Source organism: Tiliqua scincoides, chromosome 7 (genome assembly GCF_035046505.1).
Source record: "Tiliqua scincoides isolate rTilSci1 chromosome 7, rTilSci1.hap2, whole genome shotgun sequence".
In the NCBI taxonomy this organism is placed as follows: Eukaryota; Metazoa; Chordata; class Lepidosauria; order Squamata; family Scincidae; genus Tiliqua; species Tiliqua scincoides.
In genome coordinates, this window is record NC_089827.1 from 19,532,150 (window position 1) to 19,556,123 (window position 23,974).

A 23,974-nucleotide genomic window follows, 5' to 3' on the forward strand; every position below is an offset into this window, starting at 1 on the left:
TAACTAACTAACTAACTAACTAACTAACTAACTAACTAACTAACATTAATCCGTGGTGGTACATGCAAGCTCTGACAATGCTCCAGTGGAGTGTTAAGATACATGCATATGTTTTTGCATAATGCAGTGGTACTCAAACTTTTCTGGCCAGTGGCTCCCTTGACCCCCCGTGGCTGTTGGCCATGACTCCCCATCATGTTCCTGAGGGTTGGAAGTGACATCATTAAACAGGAAGTGGCCAGAAATATTAACTATATTAATATTAATTATATTAATCATATCATTAATTAAATGCAGATCTTAAAATATATTATTAATATACAGCAATATACATGCTTTATAAATGATCAGCTGCTGATCACTGTTGGAGACAGGATGCTGGAGTAGGTAGATTTTGTCTGGTCCAGGAAGACTCATTTTTTTTTAACTTTGTAAGCATATCAATAGAATTGTTTTATCAAATGAACTTTGTGAACAACCAGTCTGACCAACATTACACCCACCCACCGCTGTGGACCCCAATCCAACTAGTCATTTCCCCCATTCTCCTTGGATAGGATTGAACCTTTTATTAATTTAATGAAATTAAATTTTTCCAGCAGCTGGTAGGGAAAACAAAAATAGACCATGAAAATATATCAGAGCTGATAAGGGTTTGGTTAGGAAGCTGATTTGTCTCCTATACTAGGAGATGCACAGCCCAATCCTACGCATGCCTACTCAGAAGTAAGTCCCATTACAGTCAATGGGGTTTACTCCCAGGAAAGTGTGGGTAGGATTGGGCTGGCAATCACTTCATCAATGGCTGATAAGTATTCCCTTCAAATAGCAAGATTCATCACTTTAAAAATACAGCCTCTCCTCTTCAGTCAAACAACAAGATTAATAAATCACTTTAAAAACAGTACCCTTTTTCTGCTCCTGGCCAAGTAAAGTGTGTGCTTCTCTCCCCCACCCCCTTTGCCAACTGCATGGAAACAACTTTAAAACCCCTGGTGCTGGTAAAATAGGAAGCGTTTTATTTGGGGAGTGGGAGGAAAGCGGGAAGGTTTGGAGATTGAAAGGGGGGAGTGGAAGAGGGAGGGGGTTGAAATGAGAGATCTCACTTTGATGAGAAGCGATCCCAGGCTGGGAACTAGGAACCAACCAGACAAGGATCAAGGAGGGTTTCTTTCTGACGGTCAGCAAGGACAAGGACTGCAAAATGAGCATGCTCGGTACTTGCCAGATAGGGGTTGGAATCGAAGAACTTTGGAAACAACATGCAGCGAACACAGAAGGCGGCAGCCTCGGAGTGGAGGGAGAAGAGGGCGGGGTGGCAGCAGCCACTCTTGGAGGGAGCAGCTGAGCAACTCCTGTCTCTTCTGCTTTAAAAAAAGCGCAGAAGATGGGCTCGTATTCTGCCCAGGGGTGTGACTGTATCGCTGCGAGAGGACATCCTGCGCCTCCCCTTTGAGTTCCTGGCGCCTCCCTAAGGAGCCGCGCTTCACAGTTTGAATAACACTGGCATAATGTATTGCCATTGGTACTGCATTGCAGTAGGATGTAAATCCCAGAGCAGCAGAGATGTACTTATAACTCTTGTTTGTAATGCTCTCACTACAACTACAAATATCCAGCCCCTAGACTTACATTGTACAAAGCACATTTAGAACAAGTGAACATGTGGCAAAATTGAACCTGCCTTTCTGTCCAAAGCAGAGATGTTCCCACTAAGCAATGATACAGTAAACACTGGATTCCTAGAACTGTTCAGAAGTTTTCTGATGCACGAACAGTGGAGGTGAAGGATAGTGTTCCCTTGCAGCTGTGGGAAAGCCTACATACATGCACACACAGATAGGAGTACAGCCAGCAGATGTGATCCTGTGCCTCCATATATATGTACACACTTGAAGAAAAGGCAAAGAGTTGGAATTTGTGCTCTGAAGACCGTGCAGAATCTTCATACCATGAATTTGATGGAATCCTTGTTTCCAGGTTGCCAGTATTGTTCACTCCTATACACTGACTTCCCAAGTTACAGACAGATGATTGCATCAGCACTTTTGTGGTGCTTTTGCACAGTAGTGCTTGGTGGACAAGAGCCAGCTGTTTTGAGCTACATATTTCCCGACTTTGACGCAGACCGCTGGAACTGAACAAGGGTGTATATAGGGGACAGTTTAAACATGGACTTTCAAGGGCTTAGGACACAGTCTGTGGGCACTTGAGGGAGACACTTTCCTTGGTTAATCAAGTCTGGGTCTGATCAGCATGTGAGTGGAAGACCAGTCAGGAATCCTATGTATGCTGCTTTGGGCTACATCCGTGGTTCCCGAACTCTTGAGCACTGAGACCCAGTTTTTAAAATGGGACCCACCTTGCTTTACAAAAATAAAAAAGTTTCACTTTACCAGCAGCTCAAACCTCTATTTTTATCCTTTTTACTGTGGTGGGGGAGAATGTTTCTGGAGCATTTGTTGAGCTTCACATTCACAGGATTGGGACCATTCTGGTGGGCTTGTGTTCCCCTTTGTCTGGTTTTTGATAGGAGCCAAGGCATAATTGCCTACTTGCAAATAAACGTGAATATGTTGCTCAGTTTCACTTTCCATAGGTCTCAATACATTTTCCTTGTAAGCTTGGAGACAGGGGACTTCCTTCTCGAGAATTTGTTGAGGCCTGCTTTCATTGAATTGGGACCATTCTGGTGTTGTTGCATTTTCCTTGCCCTCAAAGTGCACCAATGCAATATATTTTATTTGTCAGCTATCAGCTTGTCAGTTTTGTGACCCTCCAAAAATCAGGTAATGACCCACTGGTGAGTCCCAACCTACAAACTGGGAACCACTGGACTACATGAAGAACATTCAGGATGCTAATGAGAAAAGCAAATAATTTGGATTACTGTATATTTATTTTAATTCTAAATTAACTGCAGTTTAACTTGTCCTAAGTACATTCATTTATCTGAACAGCCATTTCGGAAACAGTCACAAGAACAAGTCAATTTGGGTAATTACTGTGCTAAAATTTTAAGAATGAAAATTTTCATGGTTTCAGTAATAAGATGAGCATAATAAACATGTATATTTAATCTATCAAATTCTTGTGCAATAATTGCTATAAATTTGTTCTAAAAATCTTAGTAGTCAAATTATCTCTCAGAATTTACAGTCAAAGGTAGCACTGAATTATCTGCCCCCAAAAGACCAAACAACTGAATATTTACAACCTTCTCCATTTAAATATGAACTATAATGTAATTATACTTTGTAACTTTGCAAAAGAAAATTACCTCCCAATTCTTTCTTTCTTTCTTTCTTTCTTTCTTTCTTTCTTTCTTTCTTTCTTTCTTTCTTTCTTTCTTTCTTTCTTTCTTTCTTCAATAAGCTATAACTTATTTATTTAAAAAGGAACCTGTCTCTCAGAGTTTCCTCATATAAGACCTTCTACAGTTAGACAATGATTTAAAAGCAAATGGGAGTGTATCTGATAAACCAATCAACAATAAAGATAATGCAACACCTCCCTTTGTCAGACTTGCGTCAGTTCTTAAAAAAAAGAGAGAGAGAAGAAAAAGATAAAATTCGGGTGCCGATTCAGGACAAACATATCTGTCACTGCAGCTATTTGCTTTTGGAAATTGGCATTATTACAAAGTGTACATCTGTAGAAAGCCTGACACAGAATCTTGTCATGCTGACAGGATACTGGAGATGGCTTATTTTGCTTATTTAAATTTAAAATGACAGTTTTTCTAATATCAGAATTGCTGTGGTGTAAACAAAGAGTACAAAATCATAAAGGCAAATGGGCATAGACCCACAAGCTACTTTCTTTTCCTCTTTTTTTTCCAGCTACATAGGTAGCTTCAGATAAAAAGATCAACACGGTTCCACTGAGGCTTCCAAAATAGTGGCATAGCTAGAGGGGGTGCAAATCACTATGTTTTTCAGGGAGCTGTGAAAGCAGCCTCTCCCCTTCACCTCCAGAGCCATTCTGGAACACTAGTGCAAAATGGAGGGGAGGGGCTACAGGCATAGCACAGTGTGGCTCCCTGCAAAACCTAGTGCTTTGCACCCCTTCTAGCTACGCTACTGTTTCAAAGCATTTACATTTTCTAAACGGTTGTGAAATAGGCAAACGGAAAGAGGAACAACCCAAATTAGTTGTGGAATTCATTACCTGTGGATGCTGCTAATTCAAATGGCTCTGAAAAGATTTAATATATGGAGAATACAGTTATCAATATACCAATACCAAAAGAGAACTTCCATGTTTAGAAGCAGTATACATTTGATTACTAGCTGCTACAGTTTAGTACTGGGGACTAATATTGCTCTCATATCTTACTTGCTGACTTACCAGTGGCATTCAGCTCTTCACACTTGGAAGACAGAATGATATATCTAAGTGGTTGTTAAAACTTTTGAACACCAGGACCCACTTTTTAGAATGACAATCTGTCGGGACCCACCAGAAGTGACGTCATGGTCAGAAGTGACATCATCAAGCAGGAACATTTTTAACATCCCCCCACATGACAAAATCAAATCTGATTAATTAAGAAAGCGCATTAAAAGTTTACAATAAGTATAAGTTTAAAAATCAAAATAAAGAACACTCCTCCTAACCCTCCCAAGCAGTTGCTGATCTGTTTAAAAAAAAATTGCCCAAACATGCCAAAGGCTGCAAAAACCTATCCACACTTACGTGGGAGTAAGTCCCATTCACTATCACTGTATTTCACTAACACTAAATTTTAAATTATCCTAGGCTGCAATCCTACCCACACTTACCCAGGAGTAAGTTTCCTTTACTGTTAAAAGCATATAAGTAGTAGCCTGTTAAAAGTACAGATCTGTAACATTTCCTCAGATGCAGTCACATACCAAGGAAGCATCAAGTCTAATATCTTAAAGACAAAATACACATAGAAATGAACAGGAACCCACCTGAAATTGGCTTGCAACCCACCAAGTGGGTCCCGACCCAGTTTGAGAAACACTGCTATATCTAATTAGATTTGTTTGCCCCAAAATAGAAATTAATATCTTCTGATTGCCGAAGATCACATAGTTGCTATTTGATGCTTTGACTTCTTTTACAATCTGACAGTGCAATCCTAGGCATGTCTACTCAAAAGTAAGTCTCAATGAATTCAGTAGAACTGACTTGTAGGTGTGTATAAGATTGTAGCCAAAGAGATCTCTGATTGTTCATATAGCAATTCACTATAACATATTTGGGATCTAACTAGATCCTACATAGTATTAAAATGCTAAGGCAATAACTGTCTTTCAAGATCTGATATAAGCGTATTTGTCATTAGTATTAGTAATTATTAGTGCTATCCCAATTCCATGGAGGTCAAGAACAATTATTGTGTCTCTGATCTACACATTTATCAAAATCAGGTAGCTAACCCTGCTGAAACTGTACAGAAATTTCAAACTGTGCATGGGGATCACATGACTGAACATACCTTAATGTTACAAACCATTTGTATGTGGAATATTAGCACATGTGGTATGTGGGAGGTCTGAGACTCTGATATACTAGTATTTCCACAAGCAACAAAGGCTGCAATCCTAACCACACTTTCCTGAGAGTAAGCCCCATTGAACAAAATACGACTTACTTCTGAGTAGACCTGGTTAGGATTGTGCCCAAAGTCATTTTTATATGTGTGAAGATTCAAACATGCTCTTTTCACTGGGGTCCCCCATGCCTGCCCAAAATCTCCTAGCAGCCCTATCACCTGCTGAAAGTCAGACTTCTCAGCTCAACTAACAGCTGGCCAAGCTGGCTGTGCCACCCTGCTGGGTTCTGCCTGGGACTGTGTGAAAGAGGTGATAGTGGCTTCAGAATTGGCTCTATCTTGGGCCAAGAAGTGGACAATTCTCTAGCTGCTGCTACTTCCTGGGCAGTCCCCAAGGTCTGCAAGCCTCAGGAGCTAGTGGGTTCCACCACCTGTTTCCACAAGATCCCCAAGCTGGCTGAACCTGGGGATGCACATTCCTGCAGGTGACAAGAAGATATGCTGTTTCAGGTGAGCTGGGGATATGCCCTGAACCCACGCTTACATGCTGTCTGAAATAGTGTTTCATGGGTATGTAAGTATCCATGCACACACTAAGATGAATGAAGATGAACACTAAGGTCAACCCTGCTGACATAGAAACATTTGATAAATTAACAGCGCAATTCTATTCATGTTTACTCAAAAGTAAGCCCACTGTGTTCAATGGGCTTACTTGCAAGCAAGTATACATAGGACGCAGCTGATAAGTTGAAAGGTGTATTTGTCTTTTTGGGCCTGGACACAGAAAAACAAAGCATAATCTTCTGGAAAACAACAGAACCTCATGAAGACCAAAGTCCATTATAAAATATTTCTCCCCAGCTCCAAGGTGCTATGATTAATTAGCAAACTAAAACAACCTCACAAACCACATTTAAAAATAAATATCCACTGATAAAAAAAATTAAATAGGAGAGCATTTTAGCAGTCACTTACATCATTAGATGAATTGTCCTCACTTTTAGAAGCTGCCACCAGTCTGCCATTTCTAGCTATAATTTAGGTATATGTTAATATACCTAATTTGAGACTCTGATTTTATCCAATATCTTTTAACTATGGAAGTTGTTTGGGTTTCATTTGGCTAGCATTTAGTTTTCAACCCCTTTTCAAGAAGATGGTTCAACAATAAATGAAGGAGTGAGTGATATGCTTAAATGCCAGTTCGTCCACCACTCTGTAACTACAAGCAGATGGCACACTTATGAGATTAGGAGTGATTGTTTATAGAGCAGAAAGTGTGACCTCTAGCTTGGTGCCTCCCAACACCTATCACTGTAGTGCAAACAACTACTAGGAGATTCATGTGCAAGCACACTGTTACTGGATACTTTAGCATGACCTGGTGCTTTAAATTAATGTGCAATCCCCTTAAGCACAATGTTAATGTTGAATTGATGTGCTGACTAATGTGATGCAATGAGTAAAAATATCTAGCCAGTTTGCATGTTGCCAACAGATCATGTCGATAACAAGCCTGTGACATACCCAAAGTCACCCAGAGAGTTCATGGCTAAGCAGCAGGGATTTGAAGCCATGTTTGCCAGACCACGTCCAGAACTTGATCAATATATCAAAGTAGAAGGCAAACAACAGCCTCCCCATCCCAGGTTGGTTGGAGGCAACTTTCTGAGCACAGGATTACCCAGAGCTGTATGAACAGTAAAGAACAGATTTTGCTTTGGTTGACTGCTGTGTGAGCAATTAGACAAGAAATAGCACAGAAAAGCCGAATTTGCTTATGATATACAGGCTAAGTCTGTTTATCTGCATATTTTTCATCTGTGGATCTGGCTCAACATGGGTTCCCTGGACCCATGTTGAACCAGACATGGCTCAACCCTGGACACTCCAGAGGTGAGCTCTGTCTTCCCCAATCCTCCAAAGCAGCAGTTTTCAACCATCTCACAGCACACTGACAAGGCACTAAAATTGTCAAAGCACACCATCAGCTTTTTGACAATTGCCAAGGCACACCATGCTGCCAGTGGGGGGCTCACATCCCCCATTGGCCCTACTTACAAATGACCTTCCCCCAAACACCTGTGGCACACTTGTGGATCACTTGTGGCACACCAATGTGCCATGGCACAGTGGTTGGAAATGGCTGCTCCAAAGGCCTTTCAAGGTTTTAAAACCTCACTTCTGGTTTTTCCATAAAACCAGAAGTGACCTTCTTAGGCCTCTGAGAGGTCACAGAAGGGCTTCTGAGAGTCAGGGAGGCCATGTGCAGCCTCCCTGGCGCTCAGAACACCCTCTGGAGGTGAGGGGAGCGGAGCTGGAGGATTAAAGGTGCCTTAAACCATGGGTTTCATTACCCACAGTTTTTGGTATCCCTGGGAGTTCCGAGAATGGAACACTCACGGATAACAAGTCACCACCTGTACTGGAATGAGAAGTTACAACTTGGATTATCAATTTCATTTTTTTCAAATGGGAAGATAAAAAGAGTATGAAAATAAATAGTAATACAGTGAACTTAGGACATATTATATAGAACAGTGTTGTGAATGCTATTATCATCATTACTGTTATTTGTGGATATAACTGTTTTTTTCTTCTCTTTGCTATATCTATAATTTTTTAAATAAAAATTGAATAAGAAAATATTGTAAATACAGCACAGGCTTTGTTTTTAGTCATCCACAGTTAAAGGAGAAGGCAGTCAGTTCAATGTGATGAAAACTCTGGGAAGCAACACCACATGCTTTTGGTATGCTGCTCAACTGCACATGAGCAGAATCCTAATCACAGGCAGGGTGAGAGGAGTTTTGCAGGGAGTCTGCCCTCCCCTCTTTTCTTCCTACTGCTCCTGACACTTCTTGTTCCCTAGCCTCAGCTACTACTCTTCCTTTAACCACACAGTTTGTACCTCACTGCCAGTAGCTACTATGGCTTTTCCACCTTGGTGAAAACAGGGTGGCGCTTGGCCAGATTCTTGGACACCCCTTGTAGCAACAGGCTCAATAATGACCCTCTCTCCCCAGTACCAAAAGCAGAATGAAATGAATTCAGAATTGAAAACACACTCTCCCCCCCTTTCCAGAGAAGGATAAAGCTTTCAGAAAGGGTCAAGGAGATAGCAAGCAGGACTTAGGTGCTGCCAAATTATTCTTTCTGGTATTCCAACTAGTTTGGTGCATTTTGGGAAAAAAAGATTGTAAAAACCAGCCACATGAATGTAAAAATTGCCAGTTCAGCTCAGGGCCACAGTAGATGTGACAGGGTTCTTGGCCATTCTTAAGATGGAGAGGGGTGAGCATGTCTTTCTGTAACTGTAAAAGAAGGAAATAGGAGATAGCTGCTGCCCTTCCCATCTCCGGAACCCTACTCCCCATAAGTTCAGTGCTCTGAATACTTTTCTCCCCTCTTGGACGAATACTAGAAGAGAGCTGAGAATGGAGGAAAGCACTTGAAGTAGTGTTTCTCAAACTGTGTTTCTCACTAGGTGGGTCGCAAGCCGATTTCAGGTGGGTCTCCATTCATTTCAATATTTTATTTTTAATGTACGTATTAGACTTGATGCTACCATGGTATGTGACTGCATCTGGGGAAATGTTAGACCTGTACTTTTAACAAGCTACTCTGTATACGCTTTTAACAAGGATAGTAAATGGGACTCCTGGGTAAGTGTGGGTAGGATTGCAGCCTAGGATTGCTAAAAATTTTCCTGCTTGATGATGTCACTTCTGGTCATGACATCATTTCCGGTGGGTCCTGACAGATTTTCAGTCTAAAAAGTGGGTCCCAGTGTGAAAAGTGTGAGAACCACTGATGTGGAACAACAGACTCACTGGAAGTAAAATACAGGGGGTGGGGGAGGATTAGTCACCTGTCCAGCATTTTACTTTTGCTATAAAAGTAAAAACTCTCCCTACTTTATATATGAATGCAAAAAAAAAGTATCTGTCACCATTGTAGCTAATTCTGCCCCCAATAACTGAAAAATCACTCTTAGAAATCATTTCACAACACCCATAGTTAAATGCCTCAAGAGACAGTGAGAAATATTGTGGCTTAACACATGCTTAATGTTATTACCAAAGAGTTGTGCAAAGTTTTCTAGCTTAGTCGTGAACCAGCAATGTCACAAAATAGAAGTGGTGTCGATGCTGTGCAGATGGTTAAAGTGGTGCAACTTGGCTGTTTGAATACTTCAGATGCAAATGAAACAGCTGCATAGAACCTTTTGCACTACAAGCTTAGCGGAAAGGCATGAAGATGAGTGGAACTTAAAGGGCACGTTGCAGAAAATCTTGGGGCTTGTTTGAAGGAGCTCAGTCACTTCATGCTGGTCGAGCTAATTGGGTTTCGTTGTTGTTCTGCCCAAACTGTGAACACTAGAACACCAGCAGCAGGAAAGGAGTACCCCAACACTGGAAAGCAAACTGGAGAAGCAAAGCCTCAAGTTCATGCTTTAAAAAAAATGCACATTTCTTATGGCATATGTGCATGATATGCCCAACACATTTTGAAAATAGGCTTCTTCAAGGGCAAGAAAGTCTAGAATGGAAGATTCTCAAACTAATATGTTTTTTAATTTGCCATCAGAATAAGACAGAGCCAGAATCCGGAAAAAGTCTATTTCTGAAACGTGTTGGGCACATCGTATGTCATAATAGATGTGCATTTTTGAGCTCCAGTCTTGAAGTATGATCTCCCCCTTTTTTTCAGTCTTAGGACATATCCAACACTGTCCCGTGCTGTACATTGCAGGGGAAACTTGCAACTGATGGGAAGGATAATGAGCAGAAAAGGCATTAATCAAAACACATTTGGAATACTGCACCCAAGTTTAGGCAAGAGCAGGTTCAGAGGATTGCAAAAGGGTGGTGTGTGGCCTGGAAAAACCATGTCCTATGAAAACAGTTAAAGGAGCTTCTTAGATTCTGGAAAACACTAATGGGAGATATGATAGCTGTCTTCAAGTATCTGAAGGCGTGGCACACAGAAGAAGGGGGGCTTATTCTCTGTGTTTCCTGAAGGCAGGACTAGTAGTAGCAGTAGCAGTAACTTTATTGTCACTGTGCTACAGCACAAAGAAATTTATGCACCTTTGAGATACAAGCATAAATATATACTACAATTCCAACAATCACACTCTACACACTCACCCACACATTCTATACAACATGCATCATAATATAAAAACAGTATAGCAGACCATAATGCCCAGGAGCATGGTAACAACTATACTGCCTTATTCAATGTAATTATGGCTATGGGTTTTGTGTGGTGCGTGCTCTAATAGTTCTGTATTGTCTACCCAAAGGCAACAGTTCAAAGAACTTATGAGCTGGATGGAAGGGGTCTCTCAGAATACTATGTGACTTCTGCAGTCAGCAAGATGTATATATGTCCTCCAAAGCTGGTAGATGAAGGTTGATGATGTGCTGCACGATCTTAATAATTCTCTGCAGAGCTTTTTTGTCCCCTACAGAGCAATTTCCATACCATACCAAGATATCATAGGTTAGGACACTCTCAATGGTGCAACGATAGTAAGACACAAGCAGCTGCTGTGACAAATTTAACCTCCCAAGCTTCCTCAGAAAATATAACCGCTTTTGTGCCTTTGTTATCAACATACTGGTGTTAACTAGAACCAAGGGGTTGACCACAGAAAAGCCAAGTTTGGCTAGACGTGAGGAAGAATTTCCTGACTGCAAGATCTCTCTGGGATTGTCTGTCATGTGCAGTAATGGGTGGTCTCACGTTGGAGGTCTTCAAGCACAGGTTGGTCAGTCACCTATCAGGGAGCAGTTGCCTGCAGTGAGCAGGGTGCCAGAATACATGATGTCCAAGGTCCCTTCCTTGTGGAAGGTCTGTGGAACTCCTTGCCACAGGATGTGGTGATGGCGTCTAGCCTGGACGCCTTTAAAAGGGGATTGGACACGTTTCTGGAGGAAAAATCCATTACGGGGTACAAGCCATGATGTGCATGCGCAACCTCCTGATTTTAGAAATGGGTTATGTCAGAATGCCAGATGCAAGGGAGGGCACCAGGATGAGGTCTCTTGTTATCTGGTGTGCTCCCTGGGGCATTTGGTGGGCCGCTGTGAGATACAGGAAGCTGGACTAGATGGGCCTATGGCCTGATCCAGTGGGGCTGTTCTTATGTTCTTATGTTCCGATTCTAATGTCCCTTCTAACTCTTCATTACATTACGGGTGCCAAACACTTGAGAAAATTACAAGGCACCTTAGAGTCCCTCAAAGCACAGTTTGAAAATCATCAGAAGATAGCAGAGGAGGTACTCTGAATTCTTAGACTAACATCTCCTCAGCGATTACTTTCAATAATAATTTGAATTTCTGAAGCTTTATAAGTTAATAAGTGTTATAGTTTCCTCCAGTCCACATGCGGGTTGTTACCATGCAGGCATCCACCTATTTTCCCGCTGGGCAATTCTTCTATTGTTGAGAAATGACATTTGCCCAATACACAAACCACAATGTTTCTAGTGTGGAAAAGACAGTGGTAAAAAGCCAATCTGTAGCTATTATTCAACTTTTTGATATTTTGATATATTTATCAAAATTATTATATTAGATAGCTTTCAACCAGCAATTCCAACCCTTCTAGCATTTCTAATTGACATGTTGTGACATTTATTGCTTACTCAGGCTGGCTAGGAAAAGACAGCATATTCTCAGCAGCAAACACACTTTCCTGTTTAAGAAAGCGCTTGCACTGTCTAGGGCACTATTGTGCAATTTTGTGTTAACATTGATTAGCCATTTCGCAAATCTCAAAGACTCAATTTTCAGGGTTGTGTCCATGACCCCTTGAAAAAAAAGTCTGAGAAAACAATCCCATTATGAGGCTTTGCAACAGATGTTTGCTTAGCTTGAACTCCAAAAGTGCCGCTGCCCAGAGTGATGGTACATATTTGTTCCTGAATCCTTTCTCCAAGGCACTATTTAAATATGTTGTTGCACTTGGGAAGATTTTTTTTCTCCAAGAATGGCTCACAAAAAAGAAAAAAAAATCTCAGATTGTTATTTATCAATGGCAAGAAGCAGAATACGGTAGGTGAACTGCATTTCATATTCAAACTATGTTGATTATATTTCCCAATTATTATTTCAGAAATTTATATCATGCCTACTTCCTGCTGACAAACTAAAAAAGTAATTTTTTGTTTTGATGTGTTTCTCTTTAAAAAATGGAAGTTACCACCTCTGTAATTCACTTCTTTGGAAAAAAAAATTATATCGTAATACAAAATATATTTCTACCTGTGAGTTTGTTTCCCTAGTTATAACAGAATTCGGTCAAGAGCACTGACTGATATACGGAAATAACCTGAAAATAGATGGCTATGCTGCAGGGGGTGTAAGTGAATGGATAGTAAAGATAATATTACCTACAATACTGGGAGATTCCTGCCTTGATGAATTAGACTAGGTAATATAATCTGGATTTTTGCATGTTTCTATGGGGGGGCAGGTGATGGGGCAGGGTGCCAAATAGAAATGCCTATCCTATAATAGGAGGTGTGGCATAAATCAGTATGTTAGATGTGTTATTGTTCACAAACATGTGGCTTCAGAGTTCACTGTGCACTAGATCACCTTCAGATGACCCAGTTCCACACTGCAATGACAGCCTAAGGGCACAATCCTATGCACTTCTACTCAGAAGTAAGTCCTACTGTGTTGAATGGGGCTTACTCCCAGGAAAGGGTGGATAGGATTGCAGCCTTAGGGACTGCAGAAAGAAGAAAACCTGGGAGTTTACCCAAACCTATCCACACACACTCACCTATTTCCTACCATGACTCCAAATGTGCCTCTTTTCTGCTCATCGTGACTAACTTCTGGGAAGAGGTGTTTGTTCAGTAGCCCTCAACAGCTGCTGATATATCCAATAAGAACAGCAACAAGTACAGTGCCCTACTTATGTCAATGACGTAGAACTAGGATGTTTCTTCTGTATTGACTTTTCCTACAAGACTTTCTCTGCTAACCCCACTTGTTTCTCCAGTGTTCCCAGTAGCAAATAAAAAAACACACTACTGGGACACAAGTAACTGGGTAGGAGAAGTCCACAATATGTGGACTTTTGACATTGTTCGCAGAAAAACAGAGATTCTTGGCTGTTGCAGTTAGTTTGCTTCAAGTATTCCTCCTTTCAAAACCTAAAAATCCTCACCCACATTTCTAACACGCAGCTCTGGAAGGGCCCAATCCTATCTAACTTTCCAGTGCCAATACAGCCGCAATGCAAACCTGAGGTAAGGGAACAGGCATTCTCTTACCTTGAGGAGGTCTCTGTGACTGCTCCCCCCACAGCAAGATGCACCACATACCCTGTTGGCACAGCTGTATCAGTGTTGGAAAGCTGGGTAGAATTGGGCTCTAAATAAATTAGGGTAATGTCTTTAATCTACTATTGTTCTGCAGATGAACAGCAATAGTTGTTGAAAGTGCATAGTTAACTCTACTAGTTATGTATAGTTAGTAATAAATCTATAGTTAGTGTTAACAGTTAGTATATTAGTTAGTATGGTTAGGCCCAAATCCTAACCAGCTTTCCAGCACTGGCATAACTGTGCTAATGGGGTGTGTGCTGCATCTTGCAGTTGGGTGGTACGCATGGCGGTCTCCTCAAGGTAAGGGACTATTTGTTCCCTTACCTCAGAGCTGCATTACCCTTATGTCCGTGCTGGAAAGTTAGTTAGGATTGCACCCTTAGGGCCCAATCCTATTCAACTTTCCAGCTTCAGTGTAGCCACACTGCAGACCCCTGTTAAGGGAACACATGTTCCCATACCTTGAGAAGGCCCCAGTGACTGCCCTTTCACCACAGGATGGAGTGCCCACCCCACTGGCACAACTGCACCAGCACAGGAAAATTGTATAGGATTGGGCCCTTATGGGAGGCAGTCACAGAGACTTTTTTAAGGTATGGAAACATTTGTTCCCTTACCTCAGGGCTGCATTGTGGCTGCACCAGTGCTGGAACATTGAATAGGATTGGGCCCTTAGTAAGTAATAATTCCCAGTTAGTAATAAAGTTAGTTACTAGTTAGTAATAAATTCCAGTTCTCAAAACATCTGACCAGTGCCAAATCCCTGGAAGTAAATGTAGTTCATATCACTTACAATTCAAGCACAAATTTCTCAATAACTTTGAACCAGAAAAGGACTGTTCTAATGCAGTAAGATGCAGGATCCCTGCTGAGGATCCTGATAGGAGGCTCCAGATAGCTAATTCATGGATCCAAACATGATGCTGCAAGTGGCCCAATTTCTCACACTTCATTATGGATTATCAAGAATGTATCCACCAAGGGAAAAAAAAAAATGCTGTGTGTACTTCCATGTCCCTGTGGCCACTTTGCCACAGGGGAAAGGGGGCTTGCCACTTTTGCCACTGAGGTGACCATTCAGTACTCCCTGCCTTCATGGTCTCTTCAGAGGAAAAAAGAAGGCTCAGTCCAGGGAGGAATTTGGTATTCCTCATGTCTGCCAGCACAATTCATGCCCTCAGTCAGTTTCTGATCAGGGCAAGTACCCGTGTGCTACCCTCTTTTTATGAGACTATTCTCTAACAACAAAGGGATGTTTGAATGAGGAACTCCTGGTTGGAACCCATTTTTTGAAGGGGAGCAGGAGGTTGGTTTTTAGCTCCAATCTTTCCCTCAAAAAGTTGGGCCTACCTACTATAATCTCTCATCCATTCATGCTCCCATCATGTGAAGGACCCTGTAGTACATGCACGCACACAGACACACACACCCTGCGAACAAACTCATAATTCATAAAGCTACCGAATTTCAAAAACAGAAGCAGTGAACTTAACTTCAAAAGTCTATAATCTAATCCCGTTACTCTCCTGCATATGCGTACATGACAAAACAAAAACCTCACGATGTCTTCCCTATTTGCCAACACCTCCCCTCCCTTCCATTGCTGTCTCCCTGGTGTCTATTTCTAGATTTTGAGCTCTTAGGGCAGGAACCATCTTCTCATATGTTGTAAAGCACAATATATGAGTACATTGATGGTGCAATGTGAGTCAGAATATCACACCATACATACCAATACTAAACCTGGGGCTACAACATAGTTGGGGGACTGTCTATGTAGAAATATATAAATGTGTGCATTAAAATAAGTAGTACAGGCCCCCTACCCCACCCCAAAAAATCTGCCTGATGCAGACTGAGAATGCTCAGTGGTCCCCTTAAGTAACAGCTGGATGTGAGCGGTGGGATTGGGAAGATGCAAAATTTTGGTGCTGTTCTCTCTTGCAAAAACCACGTTTTTTCTTAGAGTACATATTGAACACCCAATCTGTTTAGTAACACAGATGCACAATCTCCATTTTAATAGGACATGGCATCCCCTAACCTTGTCTTTTCAACAATTGAGGTTGTGCAGTTGTGGTGCTTGGTAGGCTGTGTCACTTGAAGGAAGTCTCTTGCATGTGCAATATGTCTAAAACGTATCTATGATACATTGGAAAAGTATTCTCTTTTTAACTACCCCCCCCCATAGACCTTCCCAGAAACGCAAATTCCACATCAAAACGGGGCGGGGGGGTAGGGAGCAAGCTAGTGATAGGAGTGCTGACAACCTCACTAAATAACAGCACTAACTGAGATGGCTGGGATGTTGGCAACCTTCAGCCTCGAAAGACTATGGTATCGCGCTCTGAATGGTGGTTCTGGCACAGCGTCTAGTGTGGCTGAAAAGGCCGATTCGGGATGGATGGGATGACTTGGCTGTTTACTTTGGTACAGCATTAAATAAGGGAAGTGAACTCACCATAGCAACCTCTGCATCACATCTCTGTCACGCTGCTTCTAAGAAACAGAGAACCTCTCTAAAGAAACATAAATGCCTGACAGACCTCTATCAATTTCATGTTATTCTGAAGAAAATTTATTTTGCTATGTAGCAATAAGCAACTTGCTATTTTACTGCTCCCTGTCCACTCCCCAACTGTACTTTCATATAGAGGACTTGGACATGAAATATTGTCATTAAAATATTATCTGTATCAAAGCATTCTGGCACCACAAACCTGCAATCTTAAAAACTCATATCCTTGAAAGGAAATTTCTACTGAAAATCATTGGACTTACTTGCAAACAAGTGTGCTTTAAGTTCAGGCTACAAATATTTTATTTTTCTGATCCTATGGATCTCAAAAATAGTGAAAAAAATGTATGCAAGAGAAAATTAAAGTAGCCAACACCATGCTTACTTTAAAAGTAGTTTTTAATTAGAAAGCACTGAATAGTGAACACTTATTCGTGTGCTACCAACAGTGTGTGCAGGGACTACTAAGCCGCAAAGGGTCCAATCCTATCCAACTTTGCAGCACCAATGCAGCTGGGCCAATGGGGCATGCACTGCATCCTGTGGTGGGAGGGGGCAGTCATGGAGGTCTCCTTAAGGTATGGGAGTGTTTGTTCCTATACCTTGGGGCTCCATTGCAGCTGCATCAGCACTGGAAAGTTAGACAGGATTGGGCCCAAAGTTATTAAAACTATGTTCACAGAAACATTCATCCCAGTTCAACTCAGTGGCGTAGCTAAGGAGGTGCAGGGGGTAGCAGTTGCACTGGGCATCAAGCTTCAGAAGGACAACAAGCTGAGCTTAACACTTGTGACCAAAATTGTGAAAAACTTGGTATGTATGAATGATACCATCGTGTTATATATCATTGGAAAGGTAATTTAATGCAGAATGAAATGAAACAAACTACATTGGAATATCTGCATTCTATCAAAGGTTATGGCCAATTAAGCATAAATTAAGCAATTGCCTTATGGAACAAAAAGTGGATTTGCTTAACTCAAAACTGACCTATGAGACCGATTGTTCTGAGAGCCAGTGACATATTATCATGTTCTTGACATTTTGCAATGACATGTTATCAAGATATAGCATGAAACCAATGAGGGTTCAATCCTAACCAACTTCCTAGTGCCAAGGTAAGGGTGATGCAGCTCCAAGGTAAGGGAACAAACATTCTCTTTCCTTGAGGAGGCCTCCGTGACCACCACCCAATTGCAGGATGCAGCGCACACTCCATTGGCACAGCTATGCCAGTGCTGGAAAGTTGCTTAGGATTTGGGCCTAAGGTGTTAATATGAGTCATCTCTGATTTCCATGTATCATAATACAGTTACCCCTGCTAACTGGGTAAAAGGCACTTTTTCAAGTATTGCCCCTCTTATATTTAGCAAGGGGAGAATAACCATCCCTCTTCACCCCAGCACATTGTCTCGAACCTATCAAGGGCACGCTTTTTATTTATTTACTTAATTATTTTGATTTTGTCTGGGGGGGGGGGTACAAATCTTCTTTGACCCAGGTAGCAGATAGATATCTTAGCTATGCCACTGACTGGGGGGAGGCAGCAAAGCAATTAGATGGCAAGCTGCTGTGGGGAGGAGGTGAGTCCTCCCAATTTTCACTTTTTAAAAAACCTGGGCATGGCATTACTTCCTGTTGTGACATTGCTTCTGGGGCAACATTTTGGGCTTGGCACTGGGCTACACAATCATTAGCTACACCACAGGTTCAACTCATTTTTCAGACACTTTAAAGTCTTGTATGTTTTTTTTCCCCATATAGAGAATTATCAAGTCAAAACAGAACAGGCATTTGAAAACTTCTTAATGAGTACCTATAGTCATAATATACTTGCTTTGGGAATGTTAACAGAAGAGGCTCAGGGCTTAACTTCTGTATTTCCTGTGTTCATTTAGGAAAAAAAAGGCAACTTTTCTATTAAAAGTACTCAAAGCGGCATACAATAAAAACAACACATGTGTGCGCGCGCGTGCACACACACACACACACACACACACACAAAGCAATAGCTGATTTAGGGCCCAATCCTATCCAACTTTCAAGCACTGATGGAGCCATGCAAGTGGGGCATGTGCTGCATCCTGCACTGGGGGAGGTAGTCATGGAGGCCTCCTCAAGGTAAGGGAACATTTGTTCTCTTACCTTGGGGCTGCATTAAAGCAGCATGGGTGCTAGAAAGTTGGATAGGATTGGCCCCTGCCAGAGCTCTAAAACCATGGTTAATGCAGCACTGTAAAATAACTCTCTCTAAAAGAGCTGGGAGAATTAAAAAGGTCTTCATCTGGTACCTACTGGACAACAAAGTAGGCCACAGGTGGAAGCTTCTTGAAGAAAGAACTCCACAAGAAGGTTGCCACATCTAACAAGTCCCTCTTGTCAGTAAGAACATAAGAAGAGCCCTGCTGGACCAGGCCAAAGGCCCATCTAGTTCAGCTTCCTGTATCTCACAGTGGCCCACTAATGCCCCAGGGAGCACACAAGACAACAGATACAATCTGTGTCCCAGTGCCCTCCCTTGCATCTGGCAATCAGAGGCAGCCTACCTCTAAAACCAAGAGCTCGCAGATACCTACTATGACATGTAGCCCGTAATGAACTTTTCCTCCAGAAATCTGTCCAATGCCCTCTTAAAGGCATCCAGGCAAGATGCCGTCACTACTTCCTGTGGCAAAGAGTTGCACAAACTAATTACACGCTGGGTAAAGAAATATTTTCTTCTGTCTGTCCTAACTCTCCCAACACTCAACTTTTGTGGCTGTCCCCTGGTTCTGGTGTTTTGTGTTCAGTGAAAGACTGCTTCAGCACATTTCTTTAATTCAGGCGAGGGCTTGCCCCACCACCTCCTTTCAATGCCAAGGCTCAAGCCTGAAACTCCTTAGTCCTTCTGAGCATTTCCACTGAAATAAGAAGCTACCGAGTTCCTCCACATCACAGCATAAGGCCTACTATCATTTAGCACAATGACTGCTAATGTTTTTCTTTTCATGGCACACTGATTTCTATGGTCTTCACCTCTTGCAATGTCACTTCTGGCTTCCAGAAGATTCTTCCAGGTTCTGCGGCTCTGTTTCTAGAAAATGCCCAGAATGGCTCCGAAGGGGAGGGGAAGGGGCCACTGGCACAGTGCCTGCAGAACTTAGTGCTTTGCACCCTCCTCTAGCTACGCCACTGCTGCAAAGCCACTTCTCCTCCCCACTGCTCTCTGTGCAAGCAAGGCTTGGCCTGGTTGCTGCCCGGAAGCAGCCAAGAGGGCTCAAGTGTGCCTCCAGGCAGGAAACAAAGAAGGTGAACTACAAGGCCTGGGTGGCCGGGGGGGGGGGGGCCCACCATACCCCCCTGGGTTCCACTCAAGCCTCCACCACAGCTTCAGACAAGAAAAAAGGAAGGGGGGATATTGGATAGCTACAATTTTTGCATGGAGATCAACCTCCAGAAGCTCAGGAGCTGCAATCCTGTGCACACTTTCCTGTGAGTAAACCCCACTGAACACAATGGGTCCTACTTCTGAATAGACATGCACAGGATTGTACCCTGAAAGCCCAGGCCTAGACATATCTACTCAGAAGTAAGTTCCATTATAGTTTATGGGGCTCACTCCCAGGTAAGAGTGGACAGGATTGCAGCCTTACAGCCCAATCCTATGCATGTCTGCTCAGAAGCAAGTTCCATTGAGTTCAGTGGGGCTTACTCCCAGGAAAGTGTGCATAGGATTGCAGCCTAACAGCCCAATCCTATCCACCATTTCCTGGGAGTAAGCCCCATTGACTCTAATGGGATTTACTTCTCAGCAGACATGCATAGGATTGGGCTGTTAGTCCGCGCTTAGCTGGGAGTCTGTCCTATCAGTCGCCAAAGAGGCTTGCATCCAAAGGGAGATCCGTGGTTAGGATCGGGTGACAAGTTTGGTTCCAACAACAGCCTGGCCACCCATCCCTGAGCTGAGTGAATCCAACAACCCCCTTTGGTCAACCCAGAACCATGGCACGACTTTCCGTTGGAAGAAGGATCCGGCCCCAATGCAGCTCACATTGGACCCAAGCCCAGCACCTCCACATACCACCCTGCCCTAGTTGCACTCCACACGCACGCAAATCCCCGGGTAGATCGCAGTTCAGCCTCGAAGGGGGGGGGGACCCTTCTTGGCCCCGATCCCCACTTTCCACGCGCTTTCCACTCTTGCAGGGCCCAGAAAGACCTCCTTCTCTCTTCCACACAGGTGGCCCGTTCTGTGCCCATTTCCTTGCCGTGCCAACCATGGCTGCTTCACTTGCGTGTTTCCCTGCTCGTGGGAACACGCCTGCCCAGCGCCCATGGGCACAACAAGCCAGCGATCGCTTGGAACCCGCACCCGTCCCACTACTAGCGAGGGTTGCTGCAACCCACACATCGGAAGGGGGCCTGCTCGCCTTAGATGAACCCCGTCTCTTCTTCCTGGGGGGGCTCCCTCCCCCCCCCAGACGGTGACTCACTGCCCACTGATCAGTCCGCACACACAGCCTCACACCCCGCCAACGCGGGATGGTTTGAAATGGGCAAAGCCAACCCAACCTAAGCCAACCCAACAGTGCGGCCGCTTCTCAGCGAGGCGCACCCGCCCACTGGTGCCCACGCGTGGGGGGCAGCAGGCGGGCACCTGTGGCTCGATCGCGGCTGTGATTACCTGGGCGAGCTCTTGATGATGCTGGTGAGCAAAACTCAGGCAGGACTCTCGGGGCTTCGCCAGGGACAGCCCGATCTCCAGCTACCCGCCTTGTCTCGGGGCCAGTTCTTGGGCTGGGAGGCACTGGGCACATGGGGTGGCTGCTCCTCGGCAGGAGGGCTGGGGAACTGTGGGCTGGGACCCTCTCCCTCGCCCGCCTTTCTTGGCAGTCCTCCTTTCGGGGAAAGAGTGGAAATTTCCATCATGTGACAGGGGGCAGCATCCCCAGCCTCTCCGGCCAGGCGGACCCCTCCCTTTCGGGGGGGGGGAGAGACACCCACCAATGGCAGCGAGCGGGCAACCTGAGATGTCAACAGAGAGCATCCTCTCCAGGTGGAAAGGACAGGCACGCAGGTCGACTTCCAAACTGGGCTGCTTTGGTGGCGTTGAGTAGGTCTGGGTGGTTGTTTTCCATCTGATCCACCCCCAGGAGCCTGCTTGACTCAGAAAGCTGGCAAAAGCGAGGCACCTACAAATATTCCACAGGGTAGATCCCCATCCCAGTGTTTTTGAACCCTTTTGGAAGTTACATCCTCCCCCCACCAACTTACTCTACTTTCCAGGTCACCCCTAACCTTGTGCCACCAACCCCTTTGTTTGACTCCCTGGTGTGAAGGAGATTCTCTTCTAATGTCTTTTTTTATACATATATGTACATTTTATGTTTTAAATATGGTTTTAATTTCGAGCCGCCTTGAGTGCACTTCGTTGGACAGAAAGGCAGGATATAAATTCTATAAATAAATAAAATAAATATGGGGCCAAGAAGAATGGACATGGGGTGGGTCATTCTGCCATGAGGACTGCTCCCTTTCCCTGCATGCCTTGGCTTAGCAGAAGGGCTTTGGAAGCCATTTCAGCTGCTCTTTGCAGAATTCTCACTCAAGGTCTGAGAGAGAGAGAGAGAGAGAGAGAGAGAGAGAGAGAGAGAATCACCCTCAACCACTGCTTTTATGTGCATAATGTTGTATGTGCTTTTATATTGTAATGATCAATGGTTATATAATAAATTTCTTCATTCATTCAATTTCTTCATTCATTCACCTTAACCACTGTTTGTCTTCAAGCCTTAGGATCAGCCCCAGAGTACCAAACATCAGAGCCCCCTTGCAAGTATCTGATGACCTCCTGGAGATGGCACCCTAATGTCTGAGACCTCCTAGGCCAGCATTTCTCCAACTGTGGGTCAGGACAATTCCAGGTGTGTCCCCGTTCATTTCAATGTGTATTTTATTTTTAATATGTTAGATGTGATACTACCACATATTGTGACTGCATTTGAGGAAATGTTACAGATCTATACTTTCAACAGACAACTATGTATCTGCTTTCAACAATGATAGCCAGTGGGGCTTACTCCCAGGTCAGTGTGGATAGGATTGCAGCCTTTGGGATGATTGGTAATTTTTTTTAACAAAACAGATCAGCAATTACTTGGAAGGGTTAGGAGAGTTCTTTTTAATTTTAAATGATTTTTTTCAACTTATACTTATTAAAGACTTTTAATTTACGTATTTGATTTGATTTGCTCATACGGTGGTGTTTAAAATTTTCTTGCTTAATGATTTCACTTCCAACCTTGTCATCACTTCTGGGTTAATGACATCACTTCTGATGGGTCCTAAACGATTGTCATTCTAAAAAGTGGGTCCTGGTGCTAAAAAGTTTGAGAACCACAGCCCTAGGCCATAGACCAGTTTTTCTCAAACTGTGGGTCGGAACCCACTAGGCGGGTCGCGAGCCAATTTCAGATGTGTCCTCATTCATTTCCATATTTTATTTTGAATATATTAGACTTGATGCTCCCATGGTATGTGACTGCATTTGGGGAAATGTTACGGATCTGTACTACTACTATGTATATTCTTACATAGTAAGAAGCTATTATGTATATTCTTTTAACAATGATAGTCAATGGGACTTACTCCTGGGTAAGTGAGGGTAGGATTGCAACCTAGGATGGTTAAAAATGTTCCTGCTTGATGATGTCACTTCCAGTCATGACATCATTCCCGTGGGTTCTGACAGATTCTCATTCTAAAAAGTGGGTCCCGGTGCTAAATGTGTGAGAACCACTGCCATAGACAATACTGAATGACCTTTGGACTATCCCATGGAGTTGCCTGCCTGTGAATGGAACATAAGGGGTCCTTGGGAGAATGGAACGTAAGGGGTCCTTGGGAGAAGCATCACAGGAACTGCAAGGGGCTGTTGCCAAATGGAAAAATCAGATCTCCCCCTGTGCGTGTCTGTATGTGCAGACGTACTTTTTACTTGTAGTGTACAAGGAAGGTGTGGTGGTTACATCTGAGCCTTGGTTGTTTTCCATCCCACACTGGAATCCCACTTGTTGGCTGTGGAAGGTGATTAACTGTGCAGCCTCCATGTCAGGAAACCCAGGGATTGCACAACTTTGTACAGTGGTGCCTCGCATAACGAATCCGTTCCGCGAGTCCTTTCGTTATGCGAGTTTTTCGTTTTGCGAAGTGCGTTTTCCCATAGGAATGCATTGAAATTTAATTAATGCGTTCCTATGGGCAAGAAAAGTCAGAACAAAGTCAAATTTGGTTTACAAAGTGTTTATTAAGTGCTCTTTAAAGGCATACATACTGTACAGAGGATTTCAAAAACGGGGGGGGGGATGCTGAGTGGGGAGCTTGAAGGCTGTAATCCTGTGCACACTTTCCTGGGAGTAAGCACAATGGGACTTACTTCTGAGGAGACACGCACAGGATTGTGCTCTAAGCTGGGGAGGACACAGCAGCTGCACTCAATTGCTTGCTTTTGCCGTGATTATGGGGGGAAACGTGAAGGAAATGGGGCAGTGAGAGGGTGAATGAGCGATGGGGGGATGCTGAGTGAGGAGTT

The 23,974-nt window shown here is 43.3% G+C and overlaps 1 long non-coding RNA gene across 1 annotated transcript in view; it reads left to right on the forward strand.

Moving 5' to 3' along the window:
- LOC136657235 (uncharacterized) overlaps positions 1 to 23,974 on the forward strand; it is a 43,882-nt gene that overhangs the window by 4,335 nt on the left and 15,573 nt on the right. Inside the window, exon 2 of the long non-coding RNA XR_010794745.1 lies at positions 22,174 to 22,307. This is a non-coding gene — a long non-coding RNA (uncharacterized lncRNA). The remainder of the gene's footprint in view (positions 1 to 22,173; positions 22,308 to 23,974) is intronic.